A 19,456-nucleotide genomic window follows, 5' to 3' on the forward strand; every position below is an offset into this window, starting at 1 on the left:
CAGTGCATGAAATGTTGTCTAAAACAAAAAAGAATGATGCATTTTATAGCTGGATCTGGTTTTATTACATTCTGAGTTGGACGTTGAAAATGAGCTTATCTCAGCCAGCAGAGAGGTCAAATCACAGTAATGCAAACTCAGTCAGAGACATAGATTTTCACTTGCAACTTGCTTTAACATGTTTAACAGTGCATGAAATGTTGTCTAAAACAAAAAAGAATGATGCATTTTATGGCTGGATCTGTTTTTATCACTTTCTGAATTGGATGTTGAACATGAGCTTATCTCAGCCAGCAGAGAGGTCAAATCACAGTAATGCAAACTCAGTCAGAGACATAGATTTTCACTTGCAACTTGCTTTAACATGTTTAACAGTGCATGAAATGTTGTCTAAAACAAAAAAGAATGATGCATTTTATAGCTGGATCTGGTTTTATTACATTCTGAATTGGACGTTGAAAATGAGCTTATCTCAGCCAGCAGAGAGGTCAAATCACAGTAATGCAAACTCAGTCAGAGACATAGATTTTCACTTGCAACTTGCTTTAACATGTTTAACAGTGCATGAAATGTTGTCTAAAACAAAAAAGAATGATGCATTTTATAGCTGGATCTGGTTTTATTACATTCTGAATTGGACGTTGAAAATGAGCTTATCTCAGCCAGCAGAGAGGTCAAATCACAGTAATGCAAACTCAGTCAGAGACATAGATTTTCACTTGCAACTTGCTTTAACATGTTTAACAGTGCATGAAATGTTGTCTAAAACAAAAAAGAATGATGCATTTTATGGCTGGATCTGTTTTTATCACTTTCTGAATTGGATGTTGAAAATGAGCTTATCTCAGCCAGCAGAGAGGTCAAATCACAGTAATGCAAACTCAGTCAGAGACGTAGATTTTCACTTGCAACTTGCTTTAACATGTTTAACAGTGCATGAAATGTTGTCTAAAACAAAAAAGAATGATGCATTTTATAGCTGGATCTGGTTTTATTACAGTCTGAATTGGACGTTGAAAATGAGCTTATCTCAGCCAGCAGAGAGGTCATATTACAGTAATGCATTCTCAGTCAGAGACATAGATTTTCACTTGCAACTTGCTTTAACATGCTTAACAGTGCATGAAATGTTGTCTAAAACAAAAAAGAATGATGCATTTTATAGCTGGATCTGGTTTTATTACAGTCTGAATTGGACGTTGAAAATGAGCTTATCTCAGCCAGCAGAGAGGTCAAATCACAGTAATGCATTCTCAGTCAGAGACATAGATTTTCACTTGCAACTTGCTTTAACATGTTTAACAGTGCATGAAATGTTGTCTAAAACAAAAAAGAATGATGCATTTTATGGCTGGATCTGTTTTTATCACTTTCTGAATTGGACGTTGAAAATAAGCTTATCTCAGCCAGCAGAGAGGTCAAATCACAGTAATGCAAACTCAGTCAGAGACATAGATTTTTACTTGCAACTTGCTTTAACATGTTTAACAGTGCATGAAATGTTGTCTAAAACAAAAAAGAATGATGCACTTTATAGCTGGATCAGGTTTTATTACATTCTGAATTGGACGTTGAAAATGAGCTTATCTCAGCCAGCAGAGAGGTCAAATCACAGTAATGCAAACTCAGTCAGAGACATAGATTTTCACTTGCAACTTGCTTTAACATGTTTAACAGTGCATGAAATGTTGTCTAAAACAAAAAAGAATGATGCATTTTATAGCTGGATCAGGTTTTATTACATTCTAAATTGGACGTTGAAAATGAGCTTATCTCAGCCAGCAGAGAGGTCAAATCACAGTAATGCAAACTCAGTCAGAGACATAGATTTTCACTTGCAACTTGCTTTAACATGTTTAACAGAGCATGTAATGTTGTCTAAAACAAAAAAGAATGATGCATTTTATGGCTGGATCTGGTTTTATTACATTCTGAATTGGACGTTGAAAATGAGCTTATCTCAGCCAGCAGAGAGGTCAAATCACAGTAATGCAAACTCAGTCAGAGACATAGATTTTCACTTGCAACTTGCTTTAACATGTTTAACAGTGCATGAAATGTTGTCTAAAACAAAAAAGAATGATGCATTTTATAGCTGGATCTGGTTTTATTACATTCTGAATTGGACGTTGAAAATGAGCTTATCTCAGCCAGCAGAGAGGTCAAATCACAGGAATGCAAACTCAGTCAGAGACATAGATTTTCACTTGCAACTTGCTTTAACATGTTTAACAGTGCATGAAATGTTGTCTAAAACAAAAAAGAATGATGCATTTTATGGCTGGATCTGTTTTTATCACTTTCTGAATTGGACGTTGAAAATGAGCTTATCTCAGCCAGCAGAGAGGTCAAATCACAGTAATGCAAACTCAGTCAGAGACATAGATTTTCACTTGCAACTTGCTTTAACATGTTTAACAGTGCATGAAATGTTGTCTAAAACAAAAAAGAATGATGCATTTTATAGCTGGATCTGGTTTTATTACATTCTGAATTGGACGTTGAAAATGAGCTTATCTCAGCCAGCAGAGAGGTCAAATCACAGTAATGCAAACTCAGTCAGAGACATAGATTTTCACTTGCAACTTGCTTTAACATGTTTAACAGTGCATGAAATGTTGTCAAAAACAAAAAAGAATGATGCATTTTATGGCTGGATCTGCTTTTATCACTTTCTGAATTGGACGTTGAAAATGAGCTTATCTCAGCCAGCAGAGAGGTCAAATCACAGTAATGCAAACTCAGTCAGAGACATAGATTTTCACTTGCAACTTGCTTTAACATGTTTAACAGTGCATGAAATGTTGTCTAAAACAAAAAAGAATGATGCATTTTATAGCTGGATCAGGTTTTATTACATTCTGAATTGGACGTTGAAAATGAGCTTATCTCAGCCAGCAGAGAGGTCAAATCACAGTAATGCAAACTCAGTCAGAGACATAGATTTTCACTTGCAACTGGCTTTAACATGTTTAAAAGTGCATGAAATGTTGTCTAAAACAAAAAAGAATGATGCATTTTATAGCTGGATCTGGTTTTATAACATTCTGAATTGTACGTTGAAAATGAGCTTATCTCAGCCAGCAGAGAGGTCAAATCACAGTAATGCAAACTCAGTCAGAGACATAGATTTTCACTTGCAACTTGCTTTAACATGTTTAACAGTGCATGAAATGTTGTCTAAAACAAAAAAGAATGATGCATTTTATAGCTGGATCAGGTTTTATTACATTCTGAATTGGACGTTGAAAATGAGCTTATCTCAGCCAGCAGAGAGGTCAAATAACAGTAATGCAAACTCAGTCAGAGACATAGATTTTCACTTGCAACTTGCTTTAACATGTTTAACAGTGCATGAAATGTTGTCTAAAACAAAAAAGAATGATGCATTTTATGGCTGGATCTGTTTTTATCACTTTCTAAATTGGACGTTGAAAATGAGCTTATCTCAGCCAGCAGAGAGGTCAAATCACAGTAATGCAAACTCAGTCAGAGACATAGATTTTCACTTGCAACTTGCTTTAACATGTTTAACAGTGCATGAAATGTTGTCTAAAACAAAAAAGAATGATGCATTTTATAGCTGGATCTGGTTTTATTACATTCTGAATTGGACGTTGAAAATGAGCTTATCTCAGCCAGCAGAGAGGTCAAATCACAGTAATGCAAACTCAGTCAGAGACATAGATTTTCACTTGCAACTTGCTTTAACATGTTTAACAGTGCATGAAATGTTGTCTAAAACAAAAAAGAATGATGCATTTTATGGCTGGATCTGTTTTTATCACTTTCTGAATTGGACGTTGAAAATGAGCTTATCTCAGCCAGCAGAGAGGTCAAATCACAGTAATGCAAACTCAGTCAGAGACATAGATTTTCACTTGCAACTTGCTTTAACATGTTTAACAGTGCATGAAATGTTGTCTAAAACAAAAAAGAATGATGCATTTTATAGCTGGATCTGGTTTTATTACATTCTGAATTGGACGTTGAAAATGACCTTATCTCAGCCAGCAGAGAGGTCAAATCACAGTAATGCAAACTCAGTCAGAGACATAGATTTTCACTTGCAACTTGCTTTAACATGTTTAACAGTGCATGAAATGTTGTCTAAAACAAAAAAAGAATGATGCATTTTAAAGCTGGATCTGGTTTTATTACATTCTGAATTGGACGTTGAAAATGAGCTTATCTCAGCCAGCAGAGAGGTCAAATCACAGTAATGCAAACTCAGTCAGAGACATAGATTTTCACTTGCAACTTGCTTTAACATGTTTAACAGTGCATGAAATGTTGTCTAAAACAAAAAAGAATGATGCATTTTATAGCTGGATCTGGTTTTATTACATTCTGAATTGGACGTTGAAAATGACCTTATCTCAGCCAGCAGAGAGGTCAAATCACAGTAATGCAAACTCAGTCAGAGACATAGATTTTCACTTGCAACTTGCTTTAACATGTTTAACAGTGCATGAAATGTTGTCTAAAACAAAAAAGAATGATGCATTTTATGGCTGGATCTGTTTTTATCACTTTCTGAATTGGACGTTGAAAATGAGCTTATCTCAGCCAGCAGAGAGGTCAAATCACAGTAATGCAAACTCAGTCAGAGACATAGATTTTCACTTGCAACTTGCTTTAACATGTTTAACAGTGCATGAAATGTTGTCTAAAACAAAAAAGAATGATGCATTTTATAGCTGGATCTGGTTTTATTACATTCTGAATTGGACGTTGAAAATGAGCTTATCTCAGCCAGCAGAGAGGTCAAATCACAGTAATGCAAACTCAGTCAGAGACATAGATTTTCACTTGCAACTTGCTTTAACATGTTTAACAGTGCATGAAATGTTGTCTAAAACAAAAAAGAATGATGCATTTTATGGCTGGATCTGTTTTTATCACTTTCTGAATTGGACGTTGCAAATAAGCTTATCTCAGCCAGCAGAGAGGTCAAATCACAGTAATGCAAACTCAGTCAGAGACATAGATTTTCACTTGCAACTTGCTTTAACATGTTTAACAGTGCATGAAATGTTGTCTAAAACAAAAAAGAATGATGCATTTTATGGCTGGATCTGTTTTTATCACTTTCTGAATTGGACGTTGAAAATGAGCTTATCTCAGCCAGCAGAGAGGTCAAATCACAGTAATGCAAACTCAGTCAGAGACATAGATTTTCACTTGCAACTTGCTTTAACATGTTTAACAGTGCATGAAATGTTGTCTAAAACAAAAAAGAATGATGCATCTTATAGCTGGATCTGGTTTTATTACATTCTGAATTGGACGTTGAAAATGAGCTTATCTCAGCCAGCAGAGAGGTCAAATCACAGTAATGCAAACTCAGTCAGAGACATAGATTTTCACTTGCAACTTGCTTTAACATGTTTAACAGTGCATGAAATGTTGTCTAAAACAAAAAAAGAATGATGCATTTTATAGCTGGATCTGGTTTTATTACATTCTGAATTGGACGTTGAAAATGAGCTTATCTCAGCCAGCAGAGAGGTCAAATCACAGTAATGCAAACTCAGTCAGAGACATAGATTTTCACTTGCAACTTGCTTTAACATGTTTAACAGTGCATGAAATGTTGTCTAAAACAAAAAAGAATGATGCATCTTATAGCTGGATCTGGTTTTATTACATTCTGAATTGGACGTTGAAAATGAGCTTATCTCAGCCAGCAGAGAGGTCAAATCACAGTAATGCAAACTCAGTCAGAGACATTGATTTTTACTTGCAACTTGCTTTAACATGTTTAACAGTGCATGAAATGTTGTCTAAAACAAAAAAGAATGATGCATTTTATAGCTGGATCTGGTTTTATTACATTCTGAGTTGGACGTTGAAAATGAGCTTATCTCAGCCAGCAGAGAGGTCAAATCACAGTAATGCAAACTCAGTCAGAGACATAGATTTTCACTTGCAACTTGCTTTAACATGTTTAACAGTGCATGAAATGTTGTCTAAAACAAAAAAGAATGATGCATTTTATGGCTGGATCTGTTTTTATCACTTTCTGAATTGGACGTTGAACATGAGCTTATCTCAGCCAGCAGAGAGGTCAAATCACAGTAATGCAAACTCAGTCAGAGACATAGATTTTCACTTGCAACTTGCTTTAACATGTTTAACAGTGCATGAAATGTTGTCTAAAACAAAAAAGAATGATGCATTTTATAGCTGGATCTGGTTTTATTACATTCTGAATTGGACGTTGAAAATGAGCTTATCTCAGCCAGCAGAGAGGTCAAATCACAGTAATGCAAACTCAGTCAGAGACATAGATTTTCACTTGCAACTTGCTTTAACATGTTTAACAGTGCATGAAATGTTGTCTAAAACAAAAAAGAATGATGCATTTTATAGCTGGATCTGGTTTTATTACATTCTGAATTGGACGTTGAAAATGAGCTTATCTCAGCCAGCAGAGAGGTCAAATCACAGTAATGCAAACTCAGTCAGAGACATAGATTTTCACTTGCAACTTGCTTTAACATGTTTAACAGTGCATGAAATGTTGTCTAAAACAAAAAAGAATGATGCATTTTATGGCTGGATCTGTTTTTATCACTTTCTGAATTGGATGTTGAAAATGAGCTTATCTCAGCCAGCAGAGAGGTCAAATCACAGTAATGCAAACTCAGTCAGAGACGTAGATTTTCACTTGCAACTTGCTTTAACATGTTTAACAGTGCATGAAATGTTGTCTAAAACAAAAAAGAATGATGCATTTTATAGCTGGATCTGGTTTTATTACAGTCTGAATTGGACGTTGAAAATGAGCTTATCTCAGCCAGCAGAGAGGTCATATTACAGTAATGCATTCTCAGTCAGAGACATAGATTTTCACTTGCAACTTGCTTTAACATGCTTAACAGTGCATGAAATGTTGTCTAAAACAAAAAAGAATGATGCATTTTATAGCTGGATCTGGTTTTATTACAGTCTGAATTGGACGTTGAAAATGAGCTTATCTCAGCCAGCAGAGAGGTCAAATCACAGTAATGCATTCTCAGTCAGAGACATAGATTTTCACTTGCAACTTGCTTTAACATGTTTAACAGTGCATGAAATGTTGTCTAAAACAAAAAAGAATGATGCATTTTATGGCTGGATCTGTTTTTATCACTTTCTGAATTGGACGTTGAAAATAAGCTTATCTCAGCCAGCAGAGAGGTCAAATCACAGTAATGCAAACTCAGTCAGAGACATAGATTTTTACTTGCAACTTGCTTTAACATGTTTAACAGTGCATGAAATGTTGTCTAAAACAAAAAAGAATGATGCACTTTATAGCTGGATCAGGTTTTATTACATTCTGAATTGGACGTTGAAAATGAGCTTATCTCAGCCAGCAGAGAGGTCAAATCACAGTAATGCAAACTCAGTCAGAGACATAGATTTTCACTTGCAACTTGCTTTAACATGTTTAACAGTGCATGAAATGTTGTCTAAAACAAAAAAGAATGATGCATTTTATAGCTGGATCAGGTTTTATTACATTCTAAATTGGACGTTGAAAATGAGCTTATCTCAGCCAGCAGAGAGGTCAAATCACAGTAATGCAAACTCAGTCAGAGACATAGATTTTCACTTGCAACTTGCTTTAACATGTTTAACAGAGCATGTAATGTTGTCTAAAACAAAAAAGAATGATGCATTTTATGGCTGGATCTGGTTTTATTACATTCTGAATTGGACGTTGAAAATGAGCTTATCTCAGCCAGCAGAGAGGTCAAATCACAGTAATGCAAACTCAGTCAGAGACATAGATTTTCACTTGCAACTTGCTTTAACATGTTTAACAGTGCATGAAATGTTGTCTAAAACAAAAAAGAATGATGCATTTTATAGCTGGATCTGGTTTTATTACATTCTGAATTGGACGTTGAAAATGAGCTTATCTCAGCCAGCAGAGAGGTCAAATCACAGGAATGCAAACTCAGTCAGAGACATAGATTTTCACTTGCAACTTGCTTTAACATGTTTAACAGTGCATGAAATGTTGTCTAAAACAAAAAAGAATGATGCATTTTATAGCTGGATCTGGTTTTATTACATTCTGAATTGGACGTTGAAAATGAGCTTATCTCAGCCAGCAGAGAGGTCAAATCACAGTAATGCAAACTCAGTCAGAGACATAGATTTTCACTTGCAACTTGCTTTAACATGTTTAACAGTGCATGAAATGTTGTCTAAAACAAAAAAGAATGATGCATTTTATAGCTGGATCTGGTTTTATTACATTCTGAATTGGACGTTGAAAATGAGCTTATCTCAGCCAGCAGAGAGGTCAAATCACAGTAATGCAAACTCAGTCAGAGACATAGATTTTCACTTGCAACTTGCTTTAACATGTTTAACAGTGCATGAAATGTTGTCTAAAACAAAAAAGAATGATGCATTTTATAGCTGGATCTGGTTTTATTACATTCTGAATTGGACGTTGAAAATGAGCTTATCTCAGCCAGCAGAGAGGTCAAATCACAGTAATGCAAACTCAGTCAGAGACATAGATTTTCACTTGCAACTTGCTTTAACATGTTTAACAGTGCATGAAATGTTGTCTAAAACAAAAAAGAATGATGCATTTTATGGCTGGATCTGTTTTTATCACTTTCTGAATTGGACGTTGAAAATGAGCTTATCTCAGCCAGCAGAGAGGTCAAATCACAGTAATGCAAACTCAGTCAGAGACATAGATTTTCACTTGCAACTTGCTTTAACATGTTTAACAGTGCATGAAATGTTATCTAAAACAAAAAAGAATGATGCATTTTATGGCTGGATCTGTTTTTATCACTTTCTGAATTGGACGTTGAAAATGAGCTTATCTCAGCCAGCAGAGAGGTCAAATCACAGTAATGCAAACTCAGTCAGAGACATAGATTTTCACTTGCAACTTGCTTTAACATGTTTAACAGTGCATGAAATGTTGTCTAAAACAAAAAAAGAATGATGCATTTTATAGCTGGATCTGGTTTTATTACATTCTGAATTGGACGTTGAAAATGAGCTTATCTCAGCCAGCAGAGAGGTCAAATCACAGTAATGCAAACTCAGTCAGAGACATAGATTTTCACTTGCAACTTGCTTTAACATGTTTAACAGTGCATGAAATGTTGTCTAAAACAAAAAAGAATGATGCATTTTATGGCTGGATCTGTTTTTATCACTTTCTGAATTGGACGTTGAAAATGAGCTTATCTCAGCCAGCAGAGAGGTCAAATCACAGTAATGCAAACTCAGTCAGAGACATAGATTTTCACTTGCAACTTGCTTTAACATGTTTAACAGTGCATGAAATGTTGTCTAAAACAAAAAAGAATGATGCATTTTATAGCTGGATCTGGTTTTATTACATTCTGAATTGGACGTTGAAAATGAGCTTATCTCAGCCAGCAGAGAGGTCAAATCACAGTAATGCAAACTCAGTCAGAGACATAGATTTTCACTTGCAACTTGCTTTAACATGTTTAACAGTGCATGAAATGTTGTCTAAAACAAAAAAGAATGATGCATTTTATAGCTGGATCTGGTTTTATTACATTCTGAATTGGACGTTGAAAATGAGCTTATCTCAGCCAGCAGAGAGGTCAAATCACAGTAATGCAAACTCAGTCAGAGACATAGATTTTCACTTGCAACTTGCTTTAACATGTTTAACAGTGCATGAAATGTTGTCTAAAACAAAAAAGAATGATGCATTTTATAGCTGGATCTGGTTTTATTACATTCTGAATTGGACGTTGAAAATGAGCTTATCTCAGCCAGCAGAGAGGTCAAATCACAGTAATGCAAACTCAGTCAGAGACATAGATTTTCACTTGCAACTTGCTTTAACATGTTTAACAGTGCATGAAATGTTGTCTAAAACAAAAAAGAATGATGCATTTTATAGCTGGATCTGGTTTTATTACATTCTGAATTGGACGTTGAAAATGAGCTTATCTCAGCCAGCAGAGAGGTCAAATCACAGTAATGCAAACTCAGTCAGAGACATAGATTTTCACTTGCAACTTGCTTTAACATGTTTAACAGTGCATGAAATGTTGTCTAAAACAAAAAAGAATGATGCATTTTATAGCTGGATCTGGTTTTATTACATTCTGAATTGGACGTTGAAAATGAGCTTATTTCAGCCAGCAGAGAGGTCAAATCACAGTAATGCAAACTCAGTCAGAGACATAGATTTTCACTTGCAACTTGCTTTAACATGTTTAACAGTGCATGAAATGTTGTCTAAAACAAAAAAGAATGATGCATTTTATGGCTGGATCTGTTTTTATCACTTTCTGAATTGGACGTTGAAAATGAGCTTATCTCAGCCAGCAGAGAGGTCAAATCGCAGTAATGCAAACTCAGTCAGAGACATAGATTTTCACTTGCAACTTGCTTTAACATGTTTAACAGTGCATGAAATGTTGTCTAAAACAAAAAAGAATGATGCATTTTATGGCTGGATCTGTTTTTATCACTTTCTGAATTGGACGTTGAAAGGTCAAATCACAGTAATGCAAACTCAGTCAGAGACATAGATTTTCACTTGCAACTTGCATTAACATGTTTAACAGTGCATGAATTGTTGTCTAAAACAAAAAAGAATGATGCATTTTATGGCTGGATCTGTTTTTATCACTTTCTGAATTGGACGTTGAAAATGAGCTTATCTCAGCCAGCAGAGAGGTCAAATCACAGTAATGCAAACTCAGTCAGAGACATAGATTTTCACTTGCAACTTGCTTTAACATGTTTAACAGTGCATGAATTGTTGTCTAAAACAAAAAAGAATGATGCATTTTATAGCTGGATCTGGTTTTATTACATTCTGAATTGGACGTTGAAAATGAGCTTATCTCAGCCAGCAGAGAGGTCAAATCACAGTAATGCAAATTCAGTCAGAGACATAGATTTTCACTTGCAACTTGCTTTAACATGTTTAACAGTGCATGAAATGTTGTCTAAAACAAAAAAGAATGATGCATTTTATAGCTGGATCTGGTTTTATTACATTCTGAATTGGACGTTGAAAATGAGCTTATTTCAGCCAGCAGAGAGGTCAAATCACAGTAATGCAAACTCAGTCAGAGACATAGATTTTCACTTGCAACTTGCTTTAACATGTTTAACAGTGCATGAAATGTTGTCTAAAACAAAAAAGAATGATGCATTTTATGGCTGGATCTGTTTTTATCACTTTCTGAATTGGACGTTGAAAATGAACTTATCTCAGCCAGCAGAGAGGTCAAATCACAGTAATGCAAACTCAGTCAGAGACATAGATTTTCACTTGCAACTTGCTTTAACATGTTTAACAGTGCATGAAATGTTGTCTAAAACAAAAAAGAATGATGCATTTTATGGCTGGATCTGTTTTTATCACTTTCTGAATTGGACGTTGAAAATGAGCTTATCTCAGCCAGCAGAGAGGTCAAATCACAGTAATGCAAACTCAGTCAGAGACATAGATTTTCACTTGCAACTTGCTTTAACATGTTTAACAGTGCATGAAATGTTGTCTAAAACAAAAAAAGAATGATGCATTTTATAGCTGGATCTGGTTTTATTACATTCTGAATTGGACGTTGAAAATGAGCTTATCTCAGCCAGCAGAGAGGTCAAATCACAGTAATGCAAACTCAGTCAGAGACATAGATTTTCACTTGCAACTTGCTTTAACATGTTTAACAGTGCATGAAATGTTGTCTAAAACAAAAAAGAATGATGCATTTTATAGCTGGATCAGGTTTTATTACATTCTAAATTGGACGTTGAAAATGAGCTTATCTCAGCCAGCAGAGAGGTCAAATCACAGTAATGCAAACTCAGTCAGAGACATAGATTTTCACTTGCAACTTGCTTTAACATGTTGAACAGAGCATGAAATGTTGTCTAAAACAAAAAAGAATGATGCATTTTATGGCTGGATCTGTTTTTATCACTTTCTGAATTGGACGTTGAAAATGAGCTTATCTCAGCCAGCAGAGAGGTCAAATCACAGTAATGCAAACTCAGTCAGAGACATAGATTTTCACTTGCAACTTGCTTTAACATGTTTAACAGTGCATGAAATGTTGTCTAAAACAAAAAAGAATGATGCATTTTATAGCTGGATCTGGTTTTATTACATTCTGAATTGGACGTTGAAAATGAGCATATCTCAGCCAGCAGAGAGGTCAAATCACAGTAATGCAAACTCAGTCAGAGACATAGATTTTCACTTGCAACTTGCTTTAACATGTTTAACAGTGCATGAAATGTTGTCTAAAACAAAAAAGAATGATGCATTTTATAGCTGGATCTGGTTTTATTACATTCTGAATTGGACGTTGAAAATGAGCTTATCTCAGCCAGCAGAGAGGTCAAATCACAGTAATGCAAACTCAGTCAGAGACATAGATTTTCACTTGCAACTTGCTTTAACATGTTTAACATTGCATGAAATGTTGTCTAAAACAAAAAAGAATGATGCATTTTATAGCTGGATCTGGTTTTATTACATTCTGAATTGGACGTTGAAAATGAGCTTATCTCAGCCAGCAGAGAGGTCAAATCACAGTAATGCAAACTCAGTCAGAGACATAGATTTTCACTTGCAACTTGCTTTAACATGTTTAACAGTGCATGAAATGTTGTCTAAAACAAAAAAGAATGATGCATTTTATGGCTGGATCTGTTTTTATCACTTTCTGAATTGGACGTTGAAAATGAGCTTATCTCAGCCAGCAGAGAGGTCAAATCACAGTAATGCAAACTCAGTCAGAGACATAGATTTTCACTTGCAACTTGCTTTAACATGTTTAACAGTGCATGAAATGTTGTCTAAAACAAAAAAAGAATGATGCATTTTATAGCTGGATCTGGTTTTATTACATTCTGAATTGGACGTTGAAAATGAGCTTATCTCAGCCAGCAGAGAGGTCAAATCACAGTAATGCAAACTCAGTCAGAGACATAGATTTTCACTTGCAACTTGCTTTAACATGTTTAACAGTGCATGAAATGTTGTCTAAAACAAAAAAGAATGATGCATTTTATAGCTGGATCAGGTTTTATTACATTCTAAATTGGACGTTGAAAATGAGCTTATCTCAGCCAGCAGAGAGGTCAAATCACAGTAATGCAAACTCAGTCAGAGACATAGATTTTCACTTGCAACTTGCTTTAACATGTTTAACAGAGCATGAAATGTTGTCTAAAACAAAAAAGAATGATGCATTTTATGGCTGGATCTGTTTTTATCACTTTCTGAATTGGACGTTGAAAATGAGCTTATCTCAGCCAGCAGAAAGGTCAAATCACAGTAATGCAAACTCAGTCAGAGACATAGATTTTCACTTGCAACTTGCTTTAACATGTTTAACAGTGCATGAAATGTTGTCTAAAACAAAAAAGAATGATGCATTTTATAGCTGGATCTGGTTTTATTACATTCTGAATTGGACGTTGAAAATGAGCTTATCTCAGCCAGCAGAGAGGTCAAATCACAGTAATGCAAACTCAGTCAGAGACATAGATTTTCACTTGCAACTTGCTTTAACATGTTTAACAGTGCATGAAATGTTGTCTAAAACAAAAAAGAATGATGCATTTTATAGCTGGATCTGGTTTTATTACAGTCTGAATTGGACGTTGAAAATGAGCTTATCTCAGCCAGCAGAGAGGTCAAATCACAGTAATGCATTCTCAGTCAGAGACATAGATTTTCACTTGCAACTTGCTTTAACATGTTTAACAGTGCATGAAATGTTGTCTAAAACAAAAAAGAATGATGCATTTTATGGCTGGATCTGTTTTTATCACTTTCTGAATTGGACGTTGAAAATAAGCTTATCTCAGCCAGCAGAGAGGTCAAATCACAGTAATGCAAACTCAGTCAGAGACATAGATTTTTACTTGCAACTTGCTTTAACATGTTTAACAGTGCATGAAATGTTGTCTAAAACAAAAAAGAATGATGCACTTTATAGCTGGATCAGGTTTTATTACATTCTGAATTGGACGTTGAAAATGAGCTTATCTCAGCCAGCAGAGAGGTCAAATCACAGTAATGCAAACTCAGTCAGAGACATAGATTTTCACTTGCAACTTGCTTTAACATGTTTAACAGTGCATGAAATGTTGTCTAAAACAAAAAAGAATGATGCATTTTATAGCTGGATCAGGTTTTATTACATTCTAAATTGGACGTTGAAAATGAGCTTATCTCAGCCAGCAGAGAGGTCAAATCACAGTAATGCAAACTCAGTCAGAGACATAGATTTTCACTTGCAACTTGCTTTAACATGTTTAACAGAGCATGTAATGTTGTCTAAAACAAAAAAGAATGATGCATTTTATGGCTGGATCTGGTTTTATTACATTCTGAATTGGACGTTGAAAATGAGCTTATCTCAGCCAGCAGAGAGGTCAAATCACAGTAATGCAAACTCAGTCAGAGACATAGATTTTCACTTGCAACTTGCTTTAACATGTTTAACAGTGCATGAAATGTTGTCTAAAACAAAAAAGAATGATGCATTTTATAGCTGGATCTGGTTTTATTACATTCTGAATTGGACGTTGAAAATGAGCTTATCTCAGCCAGCAGAGAGGTCAAATCACAGGAATGCAAACTCAGTCAGAGACATAGATTTTCACTTGCAACTTGCTTTAACATGTTTAACAGTGCATGAAATGTTGTCTAAAACAAAAAAGAATGATGCATTTTATGGCTGGATCTGTTTTTATCACTTTCTGAATTGGACGTTGAAAATGAGCTTATCTCAGCCAGCAGAGAGGTCAAATCACAGTAATGCAAACTCAGTCAGAGACATAGATTTTCACTTGCAACTTGCTTTAACATGTTTAACAGTGCATGAAATGTTGTCTAAAACAAAAAAGAATGATGCATTTTATAGCTGGATCTGGTTTTATTACATTCTGAATTGGACGTTGAAAATGAGCTTATCTCAGCCAGCAGAGAGGTCAAATCACAGTAATGCAAACTCAGTCAGAGACATAGATTTTCACTTGCAACTTGCTTTAACATGTTTAACAGTGCATGAAATGTTGTCAAAAACAAAAAAGAATGATGCATTTTATGGCTGGATCTGCTTTTATCACTTTCTGAATTGGACGTTGAAAATGAGCTTATCTCAGCCAGCAGAGAGGTCAAATCACAGTAATGCAAACTCAGTCAGAGACATAGATTTTCACTTGCAACTTGCTTTAACATGTTTAACAGTGCATGAAATGTTGTCTAAAACAAAAAAGAATGATGCATTTTATAGCTGGATCAGGTTTTATTACATTCTGAATTGGACGTTGAAAATGAGCTTATCTCAGCCAGCAGAGAGGTCAAATCACAGTAATGCAAACTCAGTCAGAGACATAGATTTTCACTTGCAACTGGCTTTAACATGTTTAAAAGTGCATGAAATGTTGTCTAAAACAAAAAAGAATGATGCATTTTATAGCTGGATCTGGTTTTATAACATTCTGAATTGTACGTTGAAAATGAGCTTATCTCAGCCAGCAGAGAGGTCAAATCACAGTAATGCAAACTCAGTCAGAGACATAGATTTTCACTTGCAACTTGCTTTAACATGTTTAACAGTGCATGAAATGTTGTCTAAAACAAAAAAGAATGATGCATTTTATAGCTGGATCAGGTTTTATTACATTCTGAATTGGACGTTGAAAATGAGCTTATCTCAGCCAGCAGAGAGGTCAAATAACAGTAATGCAAACTCAGTCAGAGACATAGATTTTCACTTGCAACTTGCTTTAACATGTTTAACAGTGCATGAAATGTTGTCTAAAACAAAAAAGAATGATGCATTTTATGGCTGGATCTGTTTTTATCACTTTCTAAATTGGACGTTGAAAATGAGCTTATCTCAGCCAGCAGAGAGGTCAAATCACAGTAATGCAAACTCAGTCAGAGACATAGATTTTCACTTGCAACTTGCTTTAACATGTTTAACAGTGCATGAAATGTTGTCTAAAACAAAAAAGAATGATGCATTTTATGGCTGGATCTGTTTTTATCACTTTCTGAATTGGACGTTGAAAATGAGCTTATCTCAGCCAGCAGAGAGGTCAAATCACAGTAATGCAAACTCAGTCAGAGACATAGATTTTCACTTGCAACTTGCTTTAACATGTTTAACAGTGCATGAAATGTTGTCTAAAACAAAAAAGAATGATGCATTTTATAGCTGGATCTGGTTTTATTACATTCTGAATTGGACGTTGAAAATGACCTTATCTCAGCCAGCAGAGAGGTCAAATCACAGTAATGCAAACTCAGTCAGAGACATAGATTTTCACTTGCAACTTGCTTTAACATGTTTAACAGTGCATGAAATGTTGTCTAAAACAAAAAAAGAATGATGCATTTTAAAGCTGGATCTGGTTTTATTACATTCTGAATTGGACGTTGAAAATGAGCTTATCTCAGCCAGCAGAGAGGTCAAATCACAGTAATGCAAACTCAGTCAGAGACATAGATTTTCACTTGCAACTTGCTTTAACATGTTTAACAGTGCATGAAATGTTGTCTAAAACAAAAAAGAATGATGCATTTTATAGCTGGATCTGGTTTTATTACATTCTGAATTGGACGTTGAAAATGACCTTATCTCAGCCAGCAGAGAGGTCAAATCACAGTAATGCAAACTCAGTCAGAGACATAGATTTTCACTTGCAACTTGCTTTAACATGTTTAACAGTGCATGAAATGTTGTCTAAAACAAAAAAGAATGATGCATTTTATGGCTGGATCTGTTTTTATCACTTTCTGAATTGGACGTTGAAAATGAGCTTATCTCAGCCAGCAGAGAGGTCAAATCACAGTAATGCAAACTCAGTCAGAGACATAGATTTTCACTTGCAACTTGCTTTAACATGTTTAACAGTGCATGAAATGTTGTCTAAAACAAAAAAGAATGATGCATTTTATAGCTGGATCTGGTTTTATTACATTCTGAATTGGACGTTGAAAATGAGCTTATCTCAGCCAGCAGAGAGGTCAAATCACAGTAATGCAAACTCAGTCAGAGACATAGATTTTCACTTGCAACTTGCTTTAACATGTTTAACAGTGCATGAAATGTTGTCTAAAACAAAAAAGAATGATGCATTTTATGGCTGGATCTGTTTTTATCACTTTCTGAATTGGACGTTGCAAATAAGCTTATCTCAGCCAGCAGAGAGGTCAAATCACAGTAATGCAAACTCAGTCAGAGACATAGATTTTCACTTGCAACTTGCTTTAACATGTTTAACAGTGCATGAAATGTTGTCTAAAACAAAAAAGAATGATGCATTTTATGGCTGGATCTGTTTTTATCACTTTCTGAATTGGACGTTGAAAATGAGCTTATCTCAGCCAGCAGAGAGGTCAAATCACAGTAATGCAAACTCAGTCAGAGACATAGATTTTCACTTGCAACTTGCTTTAACATGTTTAACAGTGCATGAAATGTTGTCTAAAACAAAAAAGAATGATGCATCTTATAGCTGGATCTGGTTTTATTACATTCTGAATTGGACGTTGAAAATGAGCTTATCTCAGCCAGCAGAGAGGTCAAATCACAGTAATGCAAACTCAGTCAGAGACATAGATTTTCACTTGCAACTTGCTTTAACATGTTTAACAGTGCATGAAATGTTGTCTAAAACAAAAAAAGAATGATGCATTTTATAGCTGGATCTGGTTTTATTACATTCTGAATTGGACGTTGAAAATGAGCTTATCTCAGCCAGCAGAGAGGTCAAATCACAGTAATGCAAACTCAGTCAGAGACATAGATTTTCACTTGCAACTTGCTTTAACATGTTTAACAGTGCATGAAATGTTGTCTAAAACAAAAAAGAATGATGCATCTTATAGCTGGATCTGGTTTTATTACATTCTGAATTGGACGTTGAAAATGAGCTTATCTCAGCCAGCAGAGAGGTCAAATCACAGTAATGCAAACTCAGTCAGAGACATTGATTTTTACTTGCAACTTGCTTTAACATGTTTAACAGTGCATGAAATGTTGTCTAAAACAAAAAAGAATGATGCATTTTATAGCTGGATCTGGTTTTATTACATTCTGAGTTGGACGTTGAAAATGAGCTTATCTCAGCCAGCAGAGAGGTCAAATCACAGTAATGCAAACTCAGTCAGAGACATAGATTTTCACTTGCAACTTGCTTTAACATGTTTAACAGTGCATGAAATGTTGTCTAAAACAAAAAAGAATGATGCATTTTATGGCTGGATCTGTTTTTATCACTTTCTGAATTGGACGTTGAACATGAGCTTATCTCAGCCAGCAGAGAGGTCAAATCACAGTAATGCAAACTCAGTCAGAGACATAGATTTTCACTTGCAACTTGCTTTAACATGTTTAACAGTGCATGAAATGTTGTCTAAAACAAAAAAGAATGATGCATTTTATAGCTGGATCTGGTTTTATTACATTCTGAATTGGACGTTGAAAATGAGCTTATCTCAGCCAGCAGAGAGGTCAAATCACAGTAATGCAAACTCAGTCAGAGACATAGATTTTCACTTGCAACTTGCTTTAACATGTTTAACAGTGCATGAAATGTTGTCTAAAACAAAAAAGAATGATGCATTTTATAGCTGGATCTGGTTTTATTACATTCTGAATTGGACGTTGAAAATGAGCTTATCTCAGCCAGCAGAGAGGTCAAATCACAGTAATGCAAACTCAGTCAGAGACATAGATTTTCACTTGCAACTTGCTTTAACATGTTTAACAGTGCATGAAATGTTGTCTAAAACAAAAAAGAATGATGCATTTTATGGCTGGATCTGTTTTTATCACTTTCTGAATTGGATGTTGAAAATGAGCTTATCTCAGCCAGCAGAGAGGTCAAATCACAGTAATGCAAACTCAGTCAGAGACGTAGATTTTCACTTGCAACTTGCTTTAACATGTTTAACAGTGCATGAAATGTTGTCTAAAACAAAAAAGAATGATGCATTTTATAGCTGGATCTGGTTTTATTACAGTCTGAATTGGACGTTGAAAATGAGCTTATCTCAGCCAGCAGAGAGGTCATATTACAGTAATGCATTCTCAGTCAGAGACATAGATTTTCACTTGCAACTTGCTTTAACATGCTTAACAGTGCATGAAATGTTGTCTAAAACAAAAAAGAATGATGCATTTTATAGCTGGATCTGGTTTTATTACAGTCTGAATTGGACGTTGAAAATGAGCTTATCTCAGCCAGCAGAGAGGTCAAATCACAGTAATGCATTCTCAGTCAGAGACATAGATTTTCACTTGCAACTTGCTTTAACATGTTTAACAGTGCATGAAATGTTGTCTAAAACAAAAAAGAATGATGCATTTTATGGCTGGATCTGTTTTTATCACTTTCTGAATTGGACGTTGAAAATAAGCTTATCTCAGCCAGCAGAGAGGTCAAATCACAGTAA

The sequence above is a fragment of the Danio rerio genome, chromosome 22 (assembly GCF_052040795.2).
Source record: "Danio rerio strain M-AB ecotype USA chromosome 22, GRCz13ab, whole genome shotgun sequence".
Taxonomy (NCBI): domain Eukaryota; kingdom Metazoa; phylum Chordata; class Actinopteri; order Cypriniformes; family Danionidae; genus Danio; species Danio rerio.